Here is a 21,604-nt window from a genome sequence, read left to right as displayed (position 1 = left end):
ACATACTTCTATTACAAAATTTTCTTTGGTGGATTAAAATTCTATTTTGTCTTGTAGGGCTGAAAGAGAGCCATGTCCATGAGCACCTCAGATGCAGTTAGCTAGCCAGAACCTCACTGCCTCAATAATCTGGTGTTTTAGGATACTTTGGGAGGCTGACAGAGCTGAGCCATCTGCTTCCTACCCACTGAAGCTTCTCCTGGGGCAGCTGTAAGGGACTGTCCTCCAGGCACACCTCCTGTGCTGACCTCTCTCAAGATGCTCTTTCACTGGTTTGAAACTACCTGGTAGCTTCCATAGTATTTCATAGTCCATGTAAAATAGGGTTCAAAGCATTATCTAGGCAAAAAAAGAGATGAAATTAATCTCTTTTTCAACTCTATGCTGAAATTGAAGTTCCTGCAAGCCATATGGCTGCTCCTCTCCTGCTCCAGGGATCATTAAAACAGGGTGCCAGAAGAAGTGGATCAGCAGGCATCAACTGCCTGGAAGGAAAACAGGAGGCAACATCTCCGGGAAGGTTTAACTCGAGCACTGCTTCCTACTGTGACAAGATCCAATTTGTTCTGAGGAGAGAGATGTATGCTCACAGTACTTCCACACAGTCCCTATCACCTTTATTCTCCATGCAGCAGGCTGAAGATTTTTCTAAGATCTTTAGGTGGCTAGATTTTTGTTGCTTGTTTTCAAATTTCTCTCTTTGGATCAAAATTGTTTGCATGCCTTCTATTTACCCTAACCAGGACAGACAGCAAGTTGCAAGCCCCTCCACATCCCTCCTCCTCATCAATCCAATAGCCCAGTGGCTGAGTCACTCTCCTGAAATCAGAAACAGAGCTCTCTCAAATTCCCTCTAACATCCCAGATGAGCTCAATAGCCACTCCTACTTTTCCCACTTAACTCCAGTCACTGCTTGGAACCTCAACCTACATTCCCCTCCCTGTTGCCACAGATCCAAGTCTCCTGAGCAACAAAAAAGCCAACTGCATGCTAAATAAACAAAGTAATTAAAACAAGCTAAATGAAACAGGAAGGTGTTAATGCTCTTTGTCCCAGACAGTCTGGAATGAGGTGTCTGATTTCTTCAGGTGAGTGACTTATTTAAAATCCAGGCAGGTTTTTTACCTTGACTGAAGGGGGAATTAATTATTGTTGATATGTCAATACAGTTAACACCAAAGTCCAGGGGTGGAGTGTGTGTATATGTTTGTACCCAATAATAACTTTAAAATTTCAGTATTTTTGGGATATAGATGTTGTTAAATGGGTGATGGATTGACTCCAGCTTTAAACAGCCATTGAGACAGGGAAAGCAAACAAGAGACTAGAAATCAAATTTTTTCAGTGATGCTTCAGCAATCATTTATTGTGCCAGGAATAGCGAAAACAATAGGAAGTTGTTTTATATTGATTTTATATTATTTAATATCATATCAATACCCAAGCTCAGCTGTCCGGTCTCAGAGAAATGGGATCCTGCGTTGGATCTACTTTACAGAAGTCAAAACTGCCAGGACAGACAACCCCAAAGTGAATTCTGTGTAATTCTGCTAAAGCAAAGGCTCCTCTGGCTGAGCTCTCTCATGACTGAGTCTCCTAAAGATGCAAGATAGCACAACAGGCTATAGTCAATGCACAAATATCAACCACCTAAACCAGCATCCAACTCCTAGAGAAAGTGCAGGAACTCATGCCTTGTGATCAACAAATCAATCTGATTACACAGAAGTATCTTATTGTTTACAATACACTCCACTCACACATCTCACCACTTTGACATCATACCCTACTTAGACACTTTGCTTACTTATACATTCTACCTACTTATACATCTTACAACTTTTACATAACACTCTACTTATACATTTCACTTACTTATACATCTTGTAGCTTGTAACTTCCACATATCACACTACTTATACATCTTACTTATACATAATACACTACTTATGCATTTTATTTGTTTATACATACTTATACACGTTACTCTACTTATACATCCTCCAACCTTTACATGATACAGTACACATACATTTTGCAACTGCTGTGCCTGAGATCTCACAGTGCTTGATTGGTTTCTCCATTCTGCCCATGAGCTCTGCACACACCTTTCTGATAATAGGATTGGTTTTAATCTAGTGCAGCACAGTCCCTTTTATCTATTCCTTGCTGTCTTGGTATTTAGTTTTTCAGCTTCTTCTTTCCCAACTCTTCCCAATTCAGCACAGCTTACCTCTCAGTCCTTGATGAATTCCTGAGGGCTCTAACAGGTGGGGCTCCTGATCCAGGCAAGCAGCATCAAGATGATGACAGCAACAAAACCCATCCAGTGATCAGAAGCCAAGTTAGTCCAGGAAATCCAAACAGCAAGCCAGCAAAAGAGAAGGAGCAGATATAAAACGGCCCCTGGTCTCCCCTCGAACCTTCAGACTGGATCTTAAAAACCCCTCTTGGGGCTGTTGTGCTGCAGCTGAAGGTGGAAAGGCCAGGTGAAGCCAATGAGGGTAATTCCAGCCTGGTCTCACTCTGAGGACTCTGGTAAAAATAACCAAAAATGGTTTGGCTGGGGCACACTATCAAGATTTAAATACTTTACAACAAGAAAGTTATCAGGGAATTACAACAACATAAGTTTTAAAATTTCAACCACATCCAGATCACCTGCTCAAACAGAGGTACAACTGTGTGAAATTACCTCACTTCCTTCCCTTGCTCATCCTCTGGTACAAGGAAGCAACCAGTTTCCAGCCCAGCAAGATGTCATAAATTCTTGCCTCAGGCAACTACATTTCTTCAGGAAGCTTCCCAGGTTTTTTGCTTGTTTGTTCTGTTTTGCCTTCTTGTTTGGTTTGGTTTGTTTTTTGTTTGTTTGGGTTTTTTTGTGGGTTGGTTTTTTTTTGGGTGGGAGGGGGTGAGTGAGGAAGAAGCAATTCTAAAAAGCAAGCTGTCATTTATAAAAGCATCTCTATTCCTTTCAGCATTTCCTGTGCAATATCTGTCCCTATAATGACGGATGTATAAGAGATGTTCTTGGCACAGCATTTGGCCCTTTGCAAACACCCCTTCACAGGATCCTTCATTTTGCTGCCAATGGCAGAGACTGAAGTCTGAAATCTGGACTCAGTCAGGACTTGGCAGCCTCCAGGTGGAAACACAACCCACTGCCTGCCAAGCCAACGCCCTGACAGATTATGCTGTTACCCTTTCTCTCTGCTGGTGTGCACCAGCAGCCCAAATGAATGAATTGCCTTTGTTCCTCATAAAAGAAGGCAGTACAAATGGTTCAAGCTGTTATAATGATCTTATGCTGCTCCAGACTCCTGTAGGGGCTTGGTTTGTGTTCAGCTTTTGTGCTCCTGTCGTCTTCCTGGATAAGATTGTGGGTATTTGTGCCCAACACTTTTTAATAAAACAAAGACCTAGAAGAGAAGCAATTATTCAAAGGCTTTATACTGGTTTTGCCATCAGGCTTTTGTAGCATTTTAAATTTTTTTTTTTGTCTTTACCCCATATTTAAATGCAGTAAGATGTTATTGCAGGTTATTTGGTAAGTTCTTTGGCAAAGTGCTTGGGTGAAATCAGTTTGTATTTGCTAAACAAGGTCAACAATGCCTGTCACCAGGATGAGTTATGGGAGTTTCTTGACTTGCTGGGAGATGCCCCAAAAAATAATCTATTCCCAAGTTGTTTGGGTTTGGTTTTTAATGTGACTGATGTGTTAATGAGTTTCTAATTCAGTACAGGCAGTACTGCTTTTAGGAAGATGAGATGGCTTGAGGAAGGTTGATTTTAAGCCATCAGAATTAATAAAAATATTCCTCCTTCTCTCTTCTCCTGCCTGCTTCTCCTTTCCAGTGATACCCAGCTAAGGAAGATGTCCTGTATGGAAATTTGACTACAAAACTCAGGACTAAAGGGTAAATCAGGTTGAAAGCAACTTCAGAATGTCTCTGTGAACCCGAGAAACAGGAAATAAATACTCCATTACAGCCACTAGACCACCTGCTGCTTTGTATGCGTGCTGTTAATCCAGTGAAACTGGATTAAAATATTTTCCAAGAAGTTCACTGTGAGGGACTTCGTCAGTTACAGCTCTTGTAAGTGAACTGCAGCATTTTTAACACCTAACTACAGCTATTCAAGTGCTCCAGTCTGATCCAGTAACAAACCACAAACAGGAAAGTGCAAGCTATGACCACTGGGAAGAAGTTTGTAAGAAGAACTTCAATAAACAGGAGAGAAACAGACATGAGGAACAGCAGCCAGCAGAGGAATGCATGGTTTCAAACAATGTTCAATTTGTCCAAGGCCTGTGAAACCTTGTTCAGTACCAGCCAAAGACAAAGTAGTTTCCCTCTGAAAGGCAAACTGGGCACTGGGCAGCCTCACACAAAAGCCATGGCACCGGTCCCTTTGCAGCACAGCTGGGAGGTGTGGATAGCATTCAGCCCTCCAAGTCTCCCAGCAAAAGGCGTGGCAATATCTTCACGGAAAGGATTCATGTTCCATGCCAGTCAGGGGATGTTTTTCAGTGACAATCAAAAGAAAATCTGTACCACAGCCAAATAGCTACCTTCTTTCATCCTGGCAGCTCTCCCTCTTATCTACAGGCCCGTGTCATTGTTAGGCTCATTTTCTCTGTGTGCAGCAGAAATCTCATCTGTTGTACCCAGAGAACTGCAAGTTCTCTTTTGCCCTTGGCAGCCAAGATACCAAACCTCCCCTGTGGCTCCTTTTCTTCTTCTCCCATTCCCAGGCAGCTACAGCATTCAGAGATCTATCCAGGATGGATGAGTGGCTCCCTTGGTGTAGATTTCACTTCTGTATTATTTTCCCTCCTTCAGGAACATGAGCTTAAGAGTGTTTACTGGAGACAAAACTATTATCAAGTCCAAACTGTCTCCCTTTATTTCTGACCATTTACTCGTGGGCTGTATTTTTAGCTCATTTTGTTCTCCTCAAGTCCAACTGTTGTTCTCATTTATAATTCCTGTAACCAGGCTCTCTTTTTTCCCAGCTGACTGCTCACACACATTGCCATTGCTCTGGACCTGTCATTCACTAAATTATTTTCCAGGACATCCAAAAGCATAAATGGCCACAGACTCTCAAGTACCCATTGCTGTGCATAAACCCCAAACTGCTGATTTTCAAACACTTCAATTGGAATCAGCAGAGAAATCCAACATCTTTAAGTATCCACTAGTTCATCAAGGACAACTGCATCAAGCATCTCACAAATAACTGGGAAATTGGAACCCCTTGCATGTAGAAGAGTTTAATTCAGCTCCACACACAAGTCAACATTCTAGGCAGGAGGGCAAAGCAGAATAATTTGAAATATTTAGTATCATAGCACTGGCACAAGCACATCGATTTTTGCTGCATTCCATCTTACCTTTACCAGTGTTTCATATAGCAAATTTTGCACCATTTTCTGCTTGTTCTGGTGCTTTCTACCTTAAGTAGCATCACTGGATCCAAGAGGATCCCTCACAGCTGTTAAACCACATGTATTACACTTCAAACACAAGCAAAGGGACAGGATCCTTTTCCATAACTTCTTCCCATGTCACGTCATTTGAACTTCACACTCTAATTGTAGATACCATTGTCTTAATTTTCTACTTGTCAGGCCCAGAGATCTCATGACCTGATCTTGAGAGAAATGAAATAGTTTGCAAGGCTAAAGTAAAACATAGTTTCCTTCAGAAGATACACTCAGAACTCACGTTAACATATGTTTAACCTAAAGGTTTTAAGTGCCATAGAAATGAAGGCACGGAACAAGCACCACACTTAGTGCTTTGATCTTAATGAATTTAGTTTTCATGTATTCAATTAACCATAAATGTTGATGAGAGCAAAATGATCATTCTGGAGCACGGTAAATAAAATGCAATTAAAAACACCAGTGTAGCAACCCACCTGGGAGTTGCATTTGTGTAAGAATGTGGTTCAGTAGCAGACTGGGGACTTATGTCTCAGAAACATTAGTATAATATCTGCAAAGTAACCTGGCAGATTTCTTCAATTATGGCATGAGCTTCATCAAATTGCAAAAATCTCAGAGATTTCTGATTCAGCAGCTTCTTCTTAATGGCAATATAATACAACTGTCGCGGGTTCGGTTTGTAACTGGGCAGAAACACCAATTTAGTGTAGTGGTTTGGTCCAAAATACTCATTACTGTTTATCTGCTGTGAGATAAGAATTAGGAGAAATGCAAAGCAGGCACCAAACTTGAAAGAATATAAAGAAGTTTATTAACAGACCTAAAAGAAGAAGGAAAAAAAAATTATACCACCTTCAGAACTCTCCTCCTCCCCCCACCTTCCTCCCTTCTCCCATTGACAATGTGAAAAGACAACCCTTGAGATGTTCAGTCTGTTTACCACTTCCATAATAACCTTGTTCAGTCCATTTAGAAAGAGAAGTCTCTTCTTGCTCATGCTATGAAAACATTATCACAACGAGACAGCCGCCCACTTCCAAATATTGTTCAGTCCATTCAGGAAGAGGAGTCTCTCTGCCTGCGTGTGAGTCCCTTCCCCCGACTTGCAGCTTTTCCCGCAACTGCTTTCGAGGGTCCACTCTTAAAGTTTTTTTGGGGTACAGTTTTAAGGTTGAGCCATTCAGAAACAAAAACAGAGGCCCTTCTCCTTCCCTGGGAGCAAAGGGTCTTCCTCATCTTCATTGTTAGGACTATCTCTGGGAGCATCTCTAGGAACTGAGGTTTTCTCCTTTCCCATTTGGAGCAAAAGTCCTCATCTGGTTCATCTCTCCCTGTCCAAACTTCTCATGAAATTACAGCTGCGTCAGCATCTGCCTATCTCAGCGCAGGTGCTTTTGCTCACGAGTTGAACACTCCACCCCCCAGATCTTCATGAAATTACAACAGGATACTCTGATATATCATAGCTTCACAACAGAATTTCAGCTTTAAGCATCTCCTCTCTCTCTTCCCTCAGGTTTTCAGCTCTTCACAGCAATAAAAAGGGTTAATCTCACCTCGGCCTTGCAGCTTTGCAGCTGGAATGTTGAATTTTTCTTATCGCAGTGGAGAGGGGGGAGAGCCGAGCCGCTCCGGCTGCCCACGGCAAGGCAGTGGGGGGGGTTCCACGGCTGGAACAGGTCCATGGCTCCAGGATGGCCGTGGCCCGGCCCGGCCTGGCCCAAGCAGGGCCTGGCCGGGCCCGCTGGCCCCCACTCGGGGCCTGCAGCCACCTGTCCCAGCACTGGAAACAAGAGAGAGCTTGGAGGGGGAGTTTGCCTATTCTTAAATGTGGATAACAGAGGTGATCACAACTTTAAGTGGCTTAGAGAATTGTCCATATTCAATCTGGCCAGCTGATAGGTTCTATCAGTTCCCAGAGGAAACTGTAAGCACCCCTTAGCAAGGACGTCCCTTCCGGGACTATGCTTGCTAACCTATGACAACAACCTTGTCCACCAAACAAAACAAATTTCCTCCTGGTAGATCTGCTTGTGGAGAAAAAGCTTTCCAGTATTCTTCACCAATACATGATTTAAGTCTAAGCTTCCTCATGCACTGGTCACTGCAGAGCACTCAGAGAATTCCTATAAAAATGGAGGGAAGCTCTGTTGGTGTATAACACTGTCTCACCTCTTCAGCAATAGCAGTTTTCACATCTGTACTACACAGTAAAAGGATATTAAATAGACCTGTCATGCCTGATAACAAATGAGGTTGTAAGCTAAACATATGGCCTGGAAGATTCAGAAATTTCTGTCTCTAAAAGTAGAATTAATGTAGTTTGCAGAGAGTCACTGAAAGAAAGAAAGACTCCTTACTGGCTCATTTAGTGTCAAACTATGACCCAGCCCCAAATAAAAACCTTCACAACCTTCACAAGGTCATTTTCTTCATGGAAATGAATGAAATTAGCAGTGTTGCATCTTAGACAGGTAGTCCTTTTTAGTCCTTTTCTTCCTCTATTTCTTTTGCCTTGCACTGGCCCACAAGTATAATGATATATCTATAATATATTGTACAGATCCTGAAAAATATATTACTTGTAGAATATACAGATATGCCTAATTAAAAGGTAAATGTGAAAAAAAAAAAAAGAAACTGCATAGCACTGGTAAGGAGGATTTGCCAAAATAAATGTGATCTAGGACAGTGGTAGAGAACAAACTTAAAATAAGTTTGGAATAAAGCCGCTGTTAACAGAAAGAGAAATAAAAGTAGGAGCTTCCTACCCACACAACTCAGATGCTTAGGGAGCACTCTGTGGACAAGCCCTGAGCACCCCAGTACTGCTGTTTGAGAGACTCTGGTGTAGCAGGCATAGAACTTCTGGACAGGAGACCTAAAGAAGATGAAAAAGAAAAATTAAACATAAGCCCAGTGTGCAATTAAGAAGGGCTTAAAGAGGCCATTTAGGAGAAAACTGAAAATAAAGAGAACGGGCTTATAACCTGTTGGGTGATAAGACAGCTGTTTACCAGTAGAGCACTGAAAAGGCAAAGGGTTGCCATGAATTAAGATCAATTAGATGAAACACAAGTGAGGAAAAACCCCACAAGATCAGCATCAAGCAATTTCTCACAGTGAGGCGCAGAGAAGTCTGTCAAGAGAAATGCTGCAGACCCCCCCAAGAAACTCTCTTTAAGAAGAGTTCCACAAAGCCCCTGTGTCCAAAGGGTATAGGATAGAAAACAATCTGATGCTGTGGGGGTCTGAGATGGATGATCTCTCACATTTTGCTACACTCCCAGACTAACAACCACGAGGATTGCAGCTGCAAGTCAGAAATCCGGTGCCTTCGGGGACTGTTTGTAACATAAGGTCACGAACAGAGACACAACACCTGACCTTTTACCACGGGTTGTTGAAAGAAAACAGGGGTGTAACAATCATTTCTGTTGACTGGGAGAAATGGAATTGTCAGGGGAGAGAGAGGATTAAATTCTTGCATCCTCTCCCCAGGCCATTGGTGGTGATGAGAAACTCATCTCGGTGGGTCTTTCACCCACTGTTGGAGATGTCATTCTCCCAGAAAAGGGATAACCAAGCTGAGCAATTGAGTCACACTCAAGAAACTGAAGAGAAAAATTGTTGTATGTGTGCTTCAAATAAAAATACAAGTTTTTAACTTGGTTAAATCTGGTTTTTAACTTAGAGAGCAGAAGGAATATTAGATAGTGGGGAGTATCACAAGGTGTGTATCTCTTTGGGGGCCTTCCATCTCCCCACACAAGGAGACACAGGAAGGGCTGTGGTCTTCCCAAATCTAGATAGAGAGGAGCCCAAGGGACAAGTTAAATATCTGCCCTGTTTTCTCCAAGAACAACACAATTTTCTATACATAAGTAGTATTTTAAATGCACCTCTTTGTCATCATTTGGCACTGTTGAAACCACAATGCCCCGCATCCAGAGCTTACATTCAAAGACCTTCACCATGCAACAAAATAGATATCATTTGGCTAAATTGCAAAGAATATCAATAAAAAATAAAATTGCTGAATGCAAAACATCTGATACAAAAGTATCAAAACGCGTTTTCCCTACGAATATTCATTCAATCGCAGAAACAGAGACAACAGAGCCACAAGGGAAACCATCAAGTCAGTTAGTCTGTCCTTCTGCTTCAAGGTAAAAATCAACTATTCCAAAAAACAGAACCTGTAAATCAGCCTTCAGTTTAATGTGCAGTTGCCTTTCACTATTTTTCATGCTGTGGTGACAAAAAAAAAAAAAAAAAGAAGACCAGAACTGATGAAATCCACATTTCAAACCAACAACAAATAAGATACTTTTCTCTTGAGACTGGTATGCAAAATCCTTCAAATTAATGTAATGAAGTGTGAGGGATGTACAGAAAATGAAGAATACCCATCTAATGAAAGAAATGAATGTTGTGAAATGAGTGATTTGTTGGATGCTGTGAACACGAGCGCCATGAATCCTTTCCAGAAGCAGTCAGAAAAGCTTACAATGGCTCATAAATCTAAAGCTGGGGGGGGGGGGGGGGGGGGGGGGGAAGAAACAGAGGCAGGAGTGAAGTAAAGCAGCTGAAAGGAATGTGGACCTCAGCCACACGCATTTTAGTTTAGGTGCTCTCTCTTCTGCTGTGTCTCTCTGCAGCCATGCAAACCCTGGTACATAGGTGTGGGTTTGTGCACATCTCACATCCTGGCATTGGCCCACGGAAAATGGGCACTCAGAAACAGCTTCTCTCACTGATAACAGAACTGCTTTTAATATTCTGTATTTCTAGGCAGCAAAACTAGCAGATCATCTAGCAAATATGAAGATAAAGATGTTATTTTAAAATGATAATAGATGAAGACTCTTTTTCCAATTATATACATGAGGACACAATTTAATCTGTTCTTCCAGACACGCTTTCATAAGAAAAATGTCCTTTATAACTTTGGCATTTTGTTGCCAGTACCTCTGGGCATTTATCATTTTTGGGACTAATGGCAGTCAGAAGGCCTGCACATAAACATTTAAATTTATCTGTGTGATATTTCCTGGGGAAGAACTACACAAAATACATGGAACTTTTGTGGTTTTGCCCTATTGTGAAATAGAAATGTGCAGAAATCCAGTTAACTGTTGGTTACACATAACTATGATGGCAAAAGTGATAACTGAATTTTTAGCTAAAGTATTAAATAATTATATTAAGATCTTATTAATCTCTACTTTTAACATTCAACAAATGCCTAATTCAATGAAAGCTGGTTTCAGTGTGAGACTACCTTTTTTTTGATGTAAAAAGAAAAACCTCCAAGGATTAGTGTATCTGATTAAATAAAAGCTTGAACTGAATAAACCCAAAATGGAAAGAAGGAAAGAGATATGAATACTTAAAGAGCATACTGAATGAGAGTAAATTATGCAAGCATGGAGAAAAAGATGCCACTCTGTTCACTTTCTTTGTCTCATTAGAGACCTGGGGACAATTTTGTTGGTCCAAGGTCCACTGAGCTGTAAAACAGTGAAGTCACTGTTGTTCACTGACTGACTCTAATGTTCATCGAGGATGCTGGACATGCAGGACTCCAGGGTGAAAACTTCTTCAGTCAGTTCGTGGTCAAAATTACCAAAATTGCCAGGGGCCTGTTTGCTGTGCACCAGGCCACTTCCATTACCTTGGTTTAGTGGATCCCATGCTGGAGTGAAAAAAGCTCTTTGACAGTAGTCGTCACTCAAGAATATCTGAGTTACCTCTTCAAAAGACAGTTTTTCATCTTTATGGGGCAATGCAATTACCTATACTAACCCTCATTGTTACACTAGAACAATTTCAGCTGTTCAAAAATGGGACCCTTGAGACTGATGTTTCATGACTTTATTGTAAAAAGACTAAGCCTAAATTAGGTTTAATTAAGACTAATTTGTACTGGCTACTCATTCCTGTCTCTATTCAGCAATTTTTCACCCCCCAAGTTTCTCTGTTACAACCTGTTTTAAATCAGGTTAACTTAAAAAAAAAGGCTGAAAACCAACTTTCTAGGCAGGATTTTTTTGTTCTCATCAAAGATACATATTTTTTTACATATTCAGTAGGACAGCCCACACGAAGTTAACTCAGTTTACAGAGGGCACTCTACTTCCTACAGACCAGAATATGCTGCCAGGGGAAGGAAACAACTTACACTAAAACCATGAGAAAAAAATTTCTGCAACATAGAGTTACAACCTAAGATTCTCCCTCTCATTAAATCAGTGTCTTTCTAAACAAACTAAAAATAAATTTCCGTGCTCTGGGAAAGCAAGAAAAGAGATTAACTGATTTCAGGCACGAGCTGGAAGCTACAGAGAATGTCTCCAGGTCCTTGCCTCCACAGTGGGTGATTTCAGATGGAAAAGGCCATCTGTACAGGACAACTTCCCCACAGCCTGCAGGTCACTTCCCAGCAAGAAACTTTGCCTCCAAAGTTTCCCCTTTCCTTTTCTCAAGGCCTTTCTCAGCACTACCTCTAGCCCAGCTCATGCTGAATCAGAACTGGAAAAAAAAGAAAGAAAAGACACTTTATGTGTCAGCTACAGCAGCTACTGATACTGCTCCTAACAACAACCCTTCCTTCTCGAAAACGAGGTGAAACAAAAGCAGCAGCTGGGCAGAGCAATGTGCCTGCTCCCTGGCCTCCCCACTGCAGTAACAATATAAATGTTTGGCACTCTCCAAAGCAGCAATTCAATCCCATTTGCCCCTTTCTTCTGGAAGCTGCTCTCCTCCATTTTGAGGCACTCAGCTCCCTCCTGCAGCTGGAGAAACAGCCACAGACTTTTCTCCAAAATGTAGTCAGCTTGTTCTCATTTGTTCAGATGCTGGTTTGAACCAATTCCCTTTTGTCTCCTCTTTCTTTTATAAAATTGACATTAGTATGCCTTTCCTGGGCACATTCAGTGGCCTGGCTGACAAGAGCTGCTGATGGGTTCAGACCTGGGCAGGGCACGAGCTCCAGGCACGCAAGAACCTCTGCCCCTTTCCCCCAGCTTTTGCGTATCCAAGGACCAATTTGAATCCCCAAATGTGGGATTGTTCTGCTCTACTCCCTGGTTGATATCAAAAATTATAAATACTTTATTGACTGGTAGAATTATGACATCACCAATGGCCCAGCCAGACACCACAAAGGCAGAAAATGCATTTGCTCTCAGCTGTTCTCTTGTTGAAGGTTCTGTGCAAGCCCCTTCGTGCTCTGATAAAGTCACAGTCCAAAACTATATCATAACTCTAAATGTGACCCCTTAATGACATTGCAGACAGAACATCTTTTGCCAGCTGGCAGTAGAATTTTTGTTGCATACATTAGATATAAAGATCAGATAGATTTTGGAGAGTATTTACAGCAAACACTGTGAGCAGTCGCTCTGGAGCTAAAGGGAGCCTCAGGCACATGACATTCACAGGTTCTCAAGCTAGGAGAATTTAGTATCCTCCTCAATCTAAGATAAATATTCAAAGTCACTCACCACATCTTGGTCACAATATGAGGATTGTTGAACATTAGCCCAAGTTTTTGTCTTCGTCTCTTTATTCTTCTCCCCTGTTCTAAACAAACATGTTTTAGGATCAATAAAATCTCCATTTCACTTCATCATGATCTCATTCCTTACATTAAAAGGGTGAATAAGATTTTACAGAAAAAAAATTCAACCAAAAAGATATATTATTTCAATGGAGATATTGACTTGTTTTGCTATAACATGTTTTCAAATAAAATACTTGTGAGAAATCACACTCTTATGCAAGCTGAGATGTTGAATCACCACACAAAAGCCTCATAGACTCTGAGCACCTTAAAATTCAGAATAGCAGGAAAGTATTTTTCTATTAAAAAAGAAAAACATATATAAATTCCTGCCTCCTCCTGGTTCACTTTTATTTTTAAAGTGTGTGAATGCACATATGTATATTTTGAATATATATATTTTAATGCATCTGTAGGCTACCCTTTCCTTCTTTCACTGTTTTCTACCTTAGCACTTTTTGAGTGAGAGGTGACCTGAATCCATGACTTTATCCTACACTACATGGAACTCATGGGTACCCCAGTGTATCTGGGGAAACTCCTTTGTTAGCGACAGTGCAGGATCGCACAATCAAATCCTTCTGGAAAATCATGTGGAGCACAAGGCCATGAAGAGAAGAGAATCTTCCTCCTGTGGTGGGAGATGCTGCCATGACACTGATTTCCACACCAGAATTCTGAAGTTGTCCAAATGTTAGCCTGGGCACACCCCAGTAGAGAAATAAGGGGCAGCAGCGAGACCACAAATTTATGACAATTTCTATATAATCCAGGCATGCTCTGGTGACACCTGTGACCTCACTACAGGCCCCCCAAAAAAGCCTTACAAGGCCAATTCTTTTTTTACTCCTGATAACTGGAAAATTTCAGAGGCTCAGGTATCCAAATTATACTAATGTATTCATACCACATCCTTTCATTTGGGGAAACTCAGGCTGTTTGAACAAATATTTAATTAAGCCTCATATGGCACAGCAGGGAAAATATTTTTAATGATATCCTGTGGTCAAAATCAAAATTTCCTGTCAGTTCCCTCAGAGTGGTGCCTGAGTTTAATGCTGTTTTTTTCACACCGATAGAAGAGTTGTGTTTAGCAGTACTTGGCAAACCCTGACCTCTCTTAGTTACTCCTCACAAAGCTGGGACAGCTTTGGGATGAAAGGTGGAAAGTCTTGGAGAGGATACAGCAACACCCTGAACAAAAGGGTTGGGGATGGGAAGCACTGGATGGGCAAATACATGAATTTATCTCCTCTGGCACCTGGATAAAAGACCAATGGCATCTACAGTTCTCTGAGGCCGTGGTCTTAGATCTACAAGAAGCAGTGAGATGACTTTAATTTTACCTAGATTCAAAGGTTTAAAAGGGTTTTTTTAAAGGGTTTAGAGGTTTTACCTATATTAAAAGGTTTTTTAATGGAACCAAGACTTCATCAACCTCAAAATACAGACAAGCTTAATATTAGAAGCTGGAGATAATTGCTTAGGTGTTACAGGGAGGTGTCTGTTTTTGACAGATTTTCTGGTACTCAGAGACTTCTGTCAACCTGTGGTTAGAGAAGTTAAGCTTTTCCTGCAGGACAAACCAAGTGTGGGAGACTTTAGTCATAAATTGAAATGAATGAGAAGATTCTCAGCATGGCCCTTCCCTTTTACAACTATTTCTCATCCTTAGTGCCATTGCTTCATTTGCAGATTGACATAAACCACTTTATTTTCAGCATCTCCCTTAAAAGGATTGGAATATCCAGAGGAGCAGTGTGCTGGGAATCCATAACACCTCCTCAGATCTTGCAGGAAACCGAGATGTGTCCTGATGGAAAGGAAATCAAGATATTGATGTAACCAAAGAAAAAACTGGTTTGGACATGCCACACTAACAAGGTATAGTCCTAACTGTTCTTTCAGCAGTTTTCCTAGAACATGGGAAGAAGCATGATGCTGATCAGATAATAATCACCAAAGAAATAATGTCAGGGCCCAATTTCCTACAAATTATAAAAACTTATTTTTAACCAACTTCAAATGGCTCCTTTCTTTTCAGCTGCCAGTGAGACCACACTAAATAAGTATCTCCAGTAAAAATAAGATAAGAGTGCTTTCCTTTTAAATAGATGAAAATATTTCAGGAAGTTAGGAAACACTTATTCATACATACTAACATTTGGCATTACTTTCAAAGAGCTTAAAGCATAAGCAACATTTCTTAGTAGGTAGCTACAAGTTAAAAAGAAAAAAAAGTGCTTCTAATGAAACAAGAATTAGTTCAAGACTAAGAAAGCATCTATTCCCTAAATTAATAAATTGCACAAAAATATAATTTGACATCCTACATAATGTCTCTGAGTATTTCTTTGACACAGATACATTCATCAAATTATACCAGCCTTTAGATTTTTATTTCATTAAGAAGTAGGAGGAAAACTTCACCTTTGAACATGACAAATGTCACTAGGGGCGAAAATGGACAATGACTGATCACTCAATAACCAGAGATCCTTCTCCTGCTTCATTCCCATCATCTGTACTGCAACAGCAGAAACAAATATTGAGCTGGCCAGGAAAAGAGATGAATTGTGATGTGTGCATGTCTAGCGCACTAAAAATGTGCTTTGGAGACAGACTGAGAGAAGTACAGGTACAGCCAGGCTTAAGAGATTTGCCTTTGCAAACACTGACTGCAAGATGGCCACACTTTTATTAAACGCAGGCAAAGAATGATGAATACATGCCTGGGACACTGCAAAGACATTTTTCCTGCACTCCTGTGCATATGCCTGCTGTTTTATTGTCAGATGTCAATGTTGAGTCACAAAAACCATTCCCAGAATGGAGATATCTGGTTAGAAGCAGAGTGCCTGGAGACACCCATTCAGAAAACCAACACGGCACAGCAGATTGCTCACATCAATTCCAGATCCATTGGTACTTATGATCTCTACAAATGCATCTAATCCCATGCCAGTTTTAGCCAATATGTCAACAAAATATAAAGGCAAATGAAAAAATAAATATTTCATTTAATCTTTATGGGGTTTTTAGTTAGTTTTTCTTGTTTGTTTTTGGGTTTGATTTTGGTTTTCTTTCTTATAAATATCCCAAATAGGAAATATTCATAGAATACCAGTTTAGAAGGAAGAACAAAAATGAACAAAATTTCAGCAGTCACTTTAGTCTCTGCCTCTTAATTTCCTTTCTATTAAAAACCTGAAAGCACAACTGAACCAGAACAACATTTTAAATTTACATAGCCAGAATTTTCATACTTTTCTAGGCATCATTGCTATGTTCACAATTAACCAAATTAATCCCAATTTTCAGGAGCTTTTAAGAGCACCGAAGAGCAGTTGATTTATCTTGTTGCCCACTCTCCCATTTATTAACCTCATTGTTTCACTCTTCTGCAGTTTGCTAGCAGTAAACAAATCCCATATGAGACCAATAAAATACTTCTTTTATGTAATGTTAATGCTACTGTCTTTATAAATCTTCGATTCAAGGCACAGCTTTAGCTCCTTACTGGCTTTGATTTACAAGTGGGTTGACCTGGGCCTAACCCTGTCAGCTTTGCTTCTGAGACAGTCCTTAGGATTTTGTGTTTCTGATCCGGCAAATTCCTGAGAGGAAAAAAAAATTTACCTGAGGAAGGCTCTTTCTGCCAAGTGGTAAAGCCCTGTTCTTTTCAGGTTACACTAGAGATGGGGTTATGGTCAGAATTAATTGAGAGAGACACAAGGACAACAAAAAGAAAAGTCACGTGAGGAAAAAAAAAAAAGAGAACACAGAGCTTATGGGAGAATTATTGAATAGGAAAGAAGGAGGGGTTGAAGGGAAGCAATCAATTATCATTTTTAAGGTAGGGAGCCTAGCAAAATAATTAGCATTAGAGCCAGATCAATTTTCTTACACAATGTATTTTATGAGATTGTTACATGACAGTGTGCTAATTAAAACTGATCGGCCTAATTAGAGCAGCATTAATAACATGTCAGGCAGTGGCAGCAGCACCCCTCAGTCCGTGATGTGCTTTACAGATAGAGATACTGAGAGTCCTCACAAGCAGCCCCTGTTTAACACAACATGTTGGGTTGCAGCAAGCCAAGCCTGTAAATAGACTGCTTTCATTCCTGTAGTGGAGGAACAGGAAGAAAAATGGCAAATTAGGCAGCACAAAAGGAGACACAAATTGAGAGCTGAAAACAACGGTGTGTGAGAGAGGCAATTAGTGAGGAACAATTATAAAGCACAGGCCTGATTCTCATATGCCCTGAACATGGAAAATCATTTACTGGGAGATCACCCCAGCAGTGCTTCAGCCAGGCTTTGCTATTGAATAAAAGGGTTCATGCCACACAAGGCAGCAGAGAAAAACCTGCTGGGCTCAGCAAATTCCAGACCTGGGAGTCTACAAACCCTGGTCTGCAGGCTTCCCTCAAGGACTGAGTGGATAAACAGTATTTCACCAGGTTGGTCATGAGGAGCTGTCCAGATTGAAATTTTGATGAGGTCTTTCTTTATAAGAATGTTTTCTGAACATGAATAAATCAGGAAAATACGCCTTTTTTTTTTTCCCTAGGAAAACACTACGTAACCTATGCAATCCTAATTTTATAATTCCAGAAAATGAGCCAAATTTTATTAAAAGCACACTTATAATTTGACTCTGAATGAGTAATGTATGAATGAAGAACCTTCTACCAGAGTTTGACAGAAGAGAAGTCATCAAATAACTTTATAAACAAAATGTTATTTAAGTATGCAAAAAGAAGCCAAACTATTATTAAACAAGTTGAAAATTGAGACCTATTCAGAATTAAGCAGAATATTCCCCAAAGGTATTTTGGAGTCTGTTTCCAATTTAGACTTTTAACTGCTATAATTTTGCCACAAGAAGTGAGAAATTAACATGCTCTGAAAAATCAGCATATTTATATTTTATATTAAAAATATAGCTGCTGCAGATCAAGGTATTGTAAATTTTATATTAATGAGGAAGACAGGTATTGCAAGTAGGTAGGCAGTTAGACAATAAAAAACCTTTAGAAATTTGGGGGTTTTTTAGTTCTGGGGCAAGGTTTCCAGTCTATAAAATTATGGTGCTAATTGCTGCCAGTGCTTTTTTCCTGACTGTACAGTGGTACCAAACTAACCCAAGCACAAAAATTATTTGGTGTTCTTTTTCCAAAAGCTTCTGCCTTGAAACCACCTGTCCTGGCCACTGCTGCCTCCCACAGCAGCTGCTACAAAATAGGTAATTCATGCACATTATCTCCAGAGAAGATGCTCTTCCAAAATTGCTTCAGCTATATCAGAATTTTTCACCCTGTGGGCAAATTCTCATAAGCAAAGCAACGTAGTTTCAAGATAACTACTGCAAAATAAAGTCACCACTGCATTAGAATTGAAGTGGGAATTATTCAGAGAACTCATTTGGCCGTGATGGTCAACTTCTCTAAGTAGGGAAGTGCTTACTGAGAATTCCCACCCAGAGAAAAAGGAGGAAAGAGGAAAATGGAAAAGCCCATGAAGAACATGCAATAAATGACAATATCATGCTTATAATTTTAGTTGTCTTCCTATCATGCATGAATATGTATGCATTGCTCTTATATAAATTTTGTATGGAATTTCCTAAGTCTGAACACATTCTTGGTACAAAGGCATAGGAGCACAGAAGTAAAACACATACAGGACTTGATTTTAAGTTTCACAAATTAAAATTATTCAGCTTCATATTAATTGCCTAGAATTTATACAAAGGAAAGTTCACACAAAAAAAAGTATTTCTACAATGGGAAAGGTAAATCTGCCACTAAATTATAGTCTGAAATATGTAACGAGCCTGAAGAAACCAGGACAACTGATGGACCTTTGTTGAGCCAATCACATGGCTCAGCTTTGTGCTCTTTCACAATGCACAGCATCTGCCAGGTGTCCCTAAAGAATTTATATTTATTTTACACAAACCTATCTCAGAACTGTGGCGAGAACGTACTGACAGTCATTTGACAACATCTGAATAACTCAACCTGGAGAATTACAAATAAGGCAAAAAAAGAAAAAAAAAAAGAAAAGGAAAGTTAAATGCCAAATGTTAGAGAGAAACGGACTCTTCTTGCCCTCATACTCATATCTGAGCCCTTCTCTAGAACTTCTGATCAGTGACACAGCTGAATGCACATTCTGTAGCTGAAGCTCATCCTCGAGCTCCGTGTCCCTGAGATCCTGCAGCACTGCCTCCATTCTCCTGGCTCACTCTGAACATGAATCTTTAGCTTTTGAGGGATTTGGAAAGTGTACCTGAAAACCCATCTGTGAGGAGCTTCAGAACCTCTGCTGTGCCCCAGATCCATCCTGTTATTTAAGCATATTTTTTCCCTCAAAAAAGCAGCTCTGCTGGCAGTCTGGGTTTACAGCTCTGCTGTTTGGAAGCACATCATATTTGGCACAAACTGATTCAAGGACTGCAAAGGTTCCAAAAAACTTGTCATTGCTATACACAGTACAAAAAATGCATGGATAGAGCAGGAATGAAATAGAATCATCTTTTAGTGATCTGCCTCAATTTTTTTGCCAGTCTTATCCTTTGCACTTAGAGAAAACTTACCTTAGTAGGTTAGGTTTCTTTGTACTGTGCATACCTTCTTTTCCAGTCCACAGTTTTTTCTGCACATAATTCTTTCGTCCTTGGATGGCCCTACACCTAAATTACCCCTCCAGCAATCAAATAATTCCCTTTTATTGCTCTTTAATGTGTCCATTATCACCATTTATTCTGCTCCCTTTTCACTTCTGCCACTCCCTAAGTTAACAAAACTTGCATCTAGCAGTGTCTTTTTTCTTCTAGAGATTTTTCACTCCCTTGCTAAAGATTAGAAAATTCAGCTTTTTCATAGGTTTCATCCAGACCTTTTTTCCTGATATTCTCCTCTGACAGAAAACAGTTTAATGAGACTGACTTGGACAAACTGTAACTCACCCTCCTGGTTAAACTTAAGAGTTTATGACTAACTCCACATACTCTAAGCAAGGATTGATCAAAATACATCACAATGCTAATCAAAACTCATAAACTGTACAGTATATGTAAAACCAGTCTGGTCTTCAGACACCTCTTCCTGTCCTGAACATCAGGTCACCCTTATTTGTGTGCCTGAGTATGGATTTGATAGCTAAATTTATGGATAAATATCAAAACTGTAGTTCAACTGTAATTGAAAATTATAGTGCTACCATTCATTCCAGTTTGTTGCCTGTGAGAGCACCAGATGTTCTGGGAACAGCACAAAAAGTGTCCTTCAGCTCTTAGGCTGATCCAAAGAGAAAGGTCTATTTAACCTTTGCTGCCAGCCATTGCTCTCACATGAACTTTAATTACCTTAACAAGGACAAGAAATCCCTTAAGTGTTAACAAATATCATAATACAGCTGAGAAATCTGAACCTTTGAGTTCTGCAGCAGGGATGCTGTTGTAGTTATAGGCAGCATTGTGAAGCCTTAAATCTGTTCAGATTTTTTTGAATGCTTTCAAAAGGCAGCTGCCTTCCCCTTCAGCAGTACCCTGAAGTGTATTAAAATACCACAGGAAGGGCATTAATAAAACAGAGGTGCATCAAATGCATAAAAATAAGAAAGTGCTGAGGGGTCTGAAATTTTAGAAATTGTAATCATGTGTACCAGCTTTTATTTAGTTTTGTTTAAATACACCACTAATGGATGTTAAATATAATGGTCCACATCCACAGCTGGGGAAAAAAAAAATCAATAAAGCTTAAATGGATTTGTATCTGTTTTGGTTCTGACCTTCTATCTTGATATTTACATTTCTAGTAGTTTGTCTTCAGTCTGCTACTTGAAGACTGTAAGTTTTGCAAACCATGAGAAAACCATGATCTTTTGGAGACTATTTCTGGTGCAAGTCTCACTGCTGAAAACATAATCACCCTTTCACAGAATCTCATTTTGACTGGACCTGCTCACATGTTCTTACTGCTCAAAAGGAAAATTAAAGTTCACACATTCCATGATAGGCTGTGGGCAACTTGAGTATAAACCACAATAGAAACCCTACCTCAGGGTATTTATGCCTCTGAAAAGCAGTCTCCTCAACTCCAAATTTTTGTGAGGATTGACTGGTTTTGGCGGAACAGATTTTTTTAATCTAGTTTAACACTCTTGGTATAAATGTTTTGTGAAAGAAGAGGGTGCTTGCAATAGTTTGTCTTAAATATGTAGGATTTCAAGAAGGAGTAAAGCATTTCAGTACTGTTAGAATAAATGTTCTAATGGACTTCATTCTCACTCTACTGCCCTATCCAAAAGTGCATTAGAAAGCATCAATGGGATTTAATCCAACTACAACTTATTTACAATAGCAATTTATCCTGTAAGTGGAAAAGATTTGTGCCTGACCATAGGAAAAAGTCTTCCAGCTGTGGAAAATAATCAATTTTTATAACCAAATTAACTCTGTAGTTGGAAACACACCATATCCTATCTGTTACAGCATTGCTGAAACCAAAGCTGGTGCTGCATGCCTTGGCCAACAAATAAATTTCTTTCAGAACATAAAAGGGAGAGC

The 21,604-nt window shown here is 40.0% G+C and overlaps 1 long non-coding RNA gene across 1 annotated transcript in view; it reads right to left on the bottom strand.

Annotated features, from left to right (window-relative positions):
- Positions 1-7,415: 7,415 nt before the first annotated feature.
- LOC120409665 overlaps positions 7,416-21,604 on the bottom strand; it is a 72,250-nt gene continuing 58,061 nt past the window's right edge. The window contains exons 3-4 of the long non-coding RNA XR_005601431.1: positions 12,965-13,043; positions 7,416-8,337 (exon numbers count right to left, since the gene is read on the bottom strand). This is a non-coding gene — a long non-coding RNA (uncharacterized LOC120409665). The remainder of the gene's footprint in view (positions 8,338-12,964; positions 13,044-21,604) is intronic.

The sequence above is a fragment of the Corvus cornix genome, chromosome 1 (assembly GCF_000738735.6).
Source record: "Corvus cornix cornix isolate S_Up_H32 chromosome 1, ASM73873v5, whole genome shotgun sequence".
Lineage (NCBI taxonomy): Eukaryota > Metazoa > Chordata > Aves > Passeriformes > Corvidae > Corvus > Corvus cornix.
Note: the sequence above shows the minus strand (reverse complement) of the source record. Positions and strands in the feature narration are given on the sequence as shown.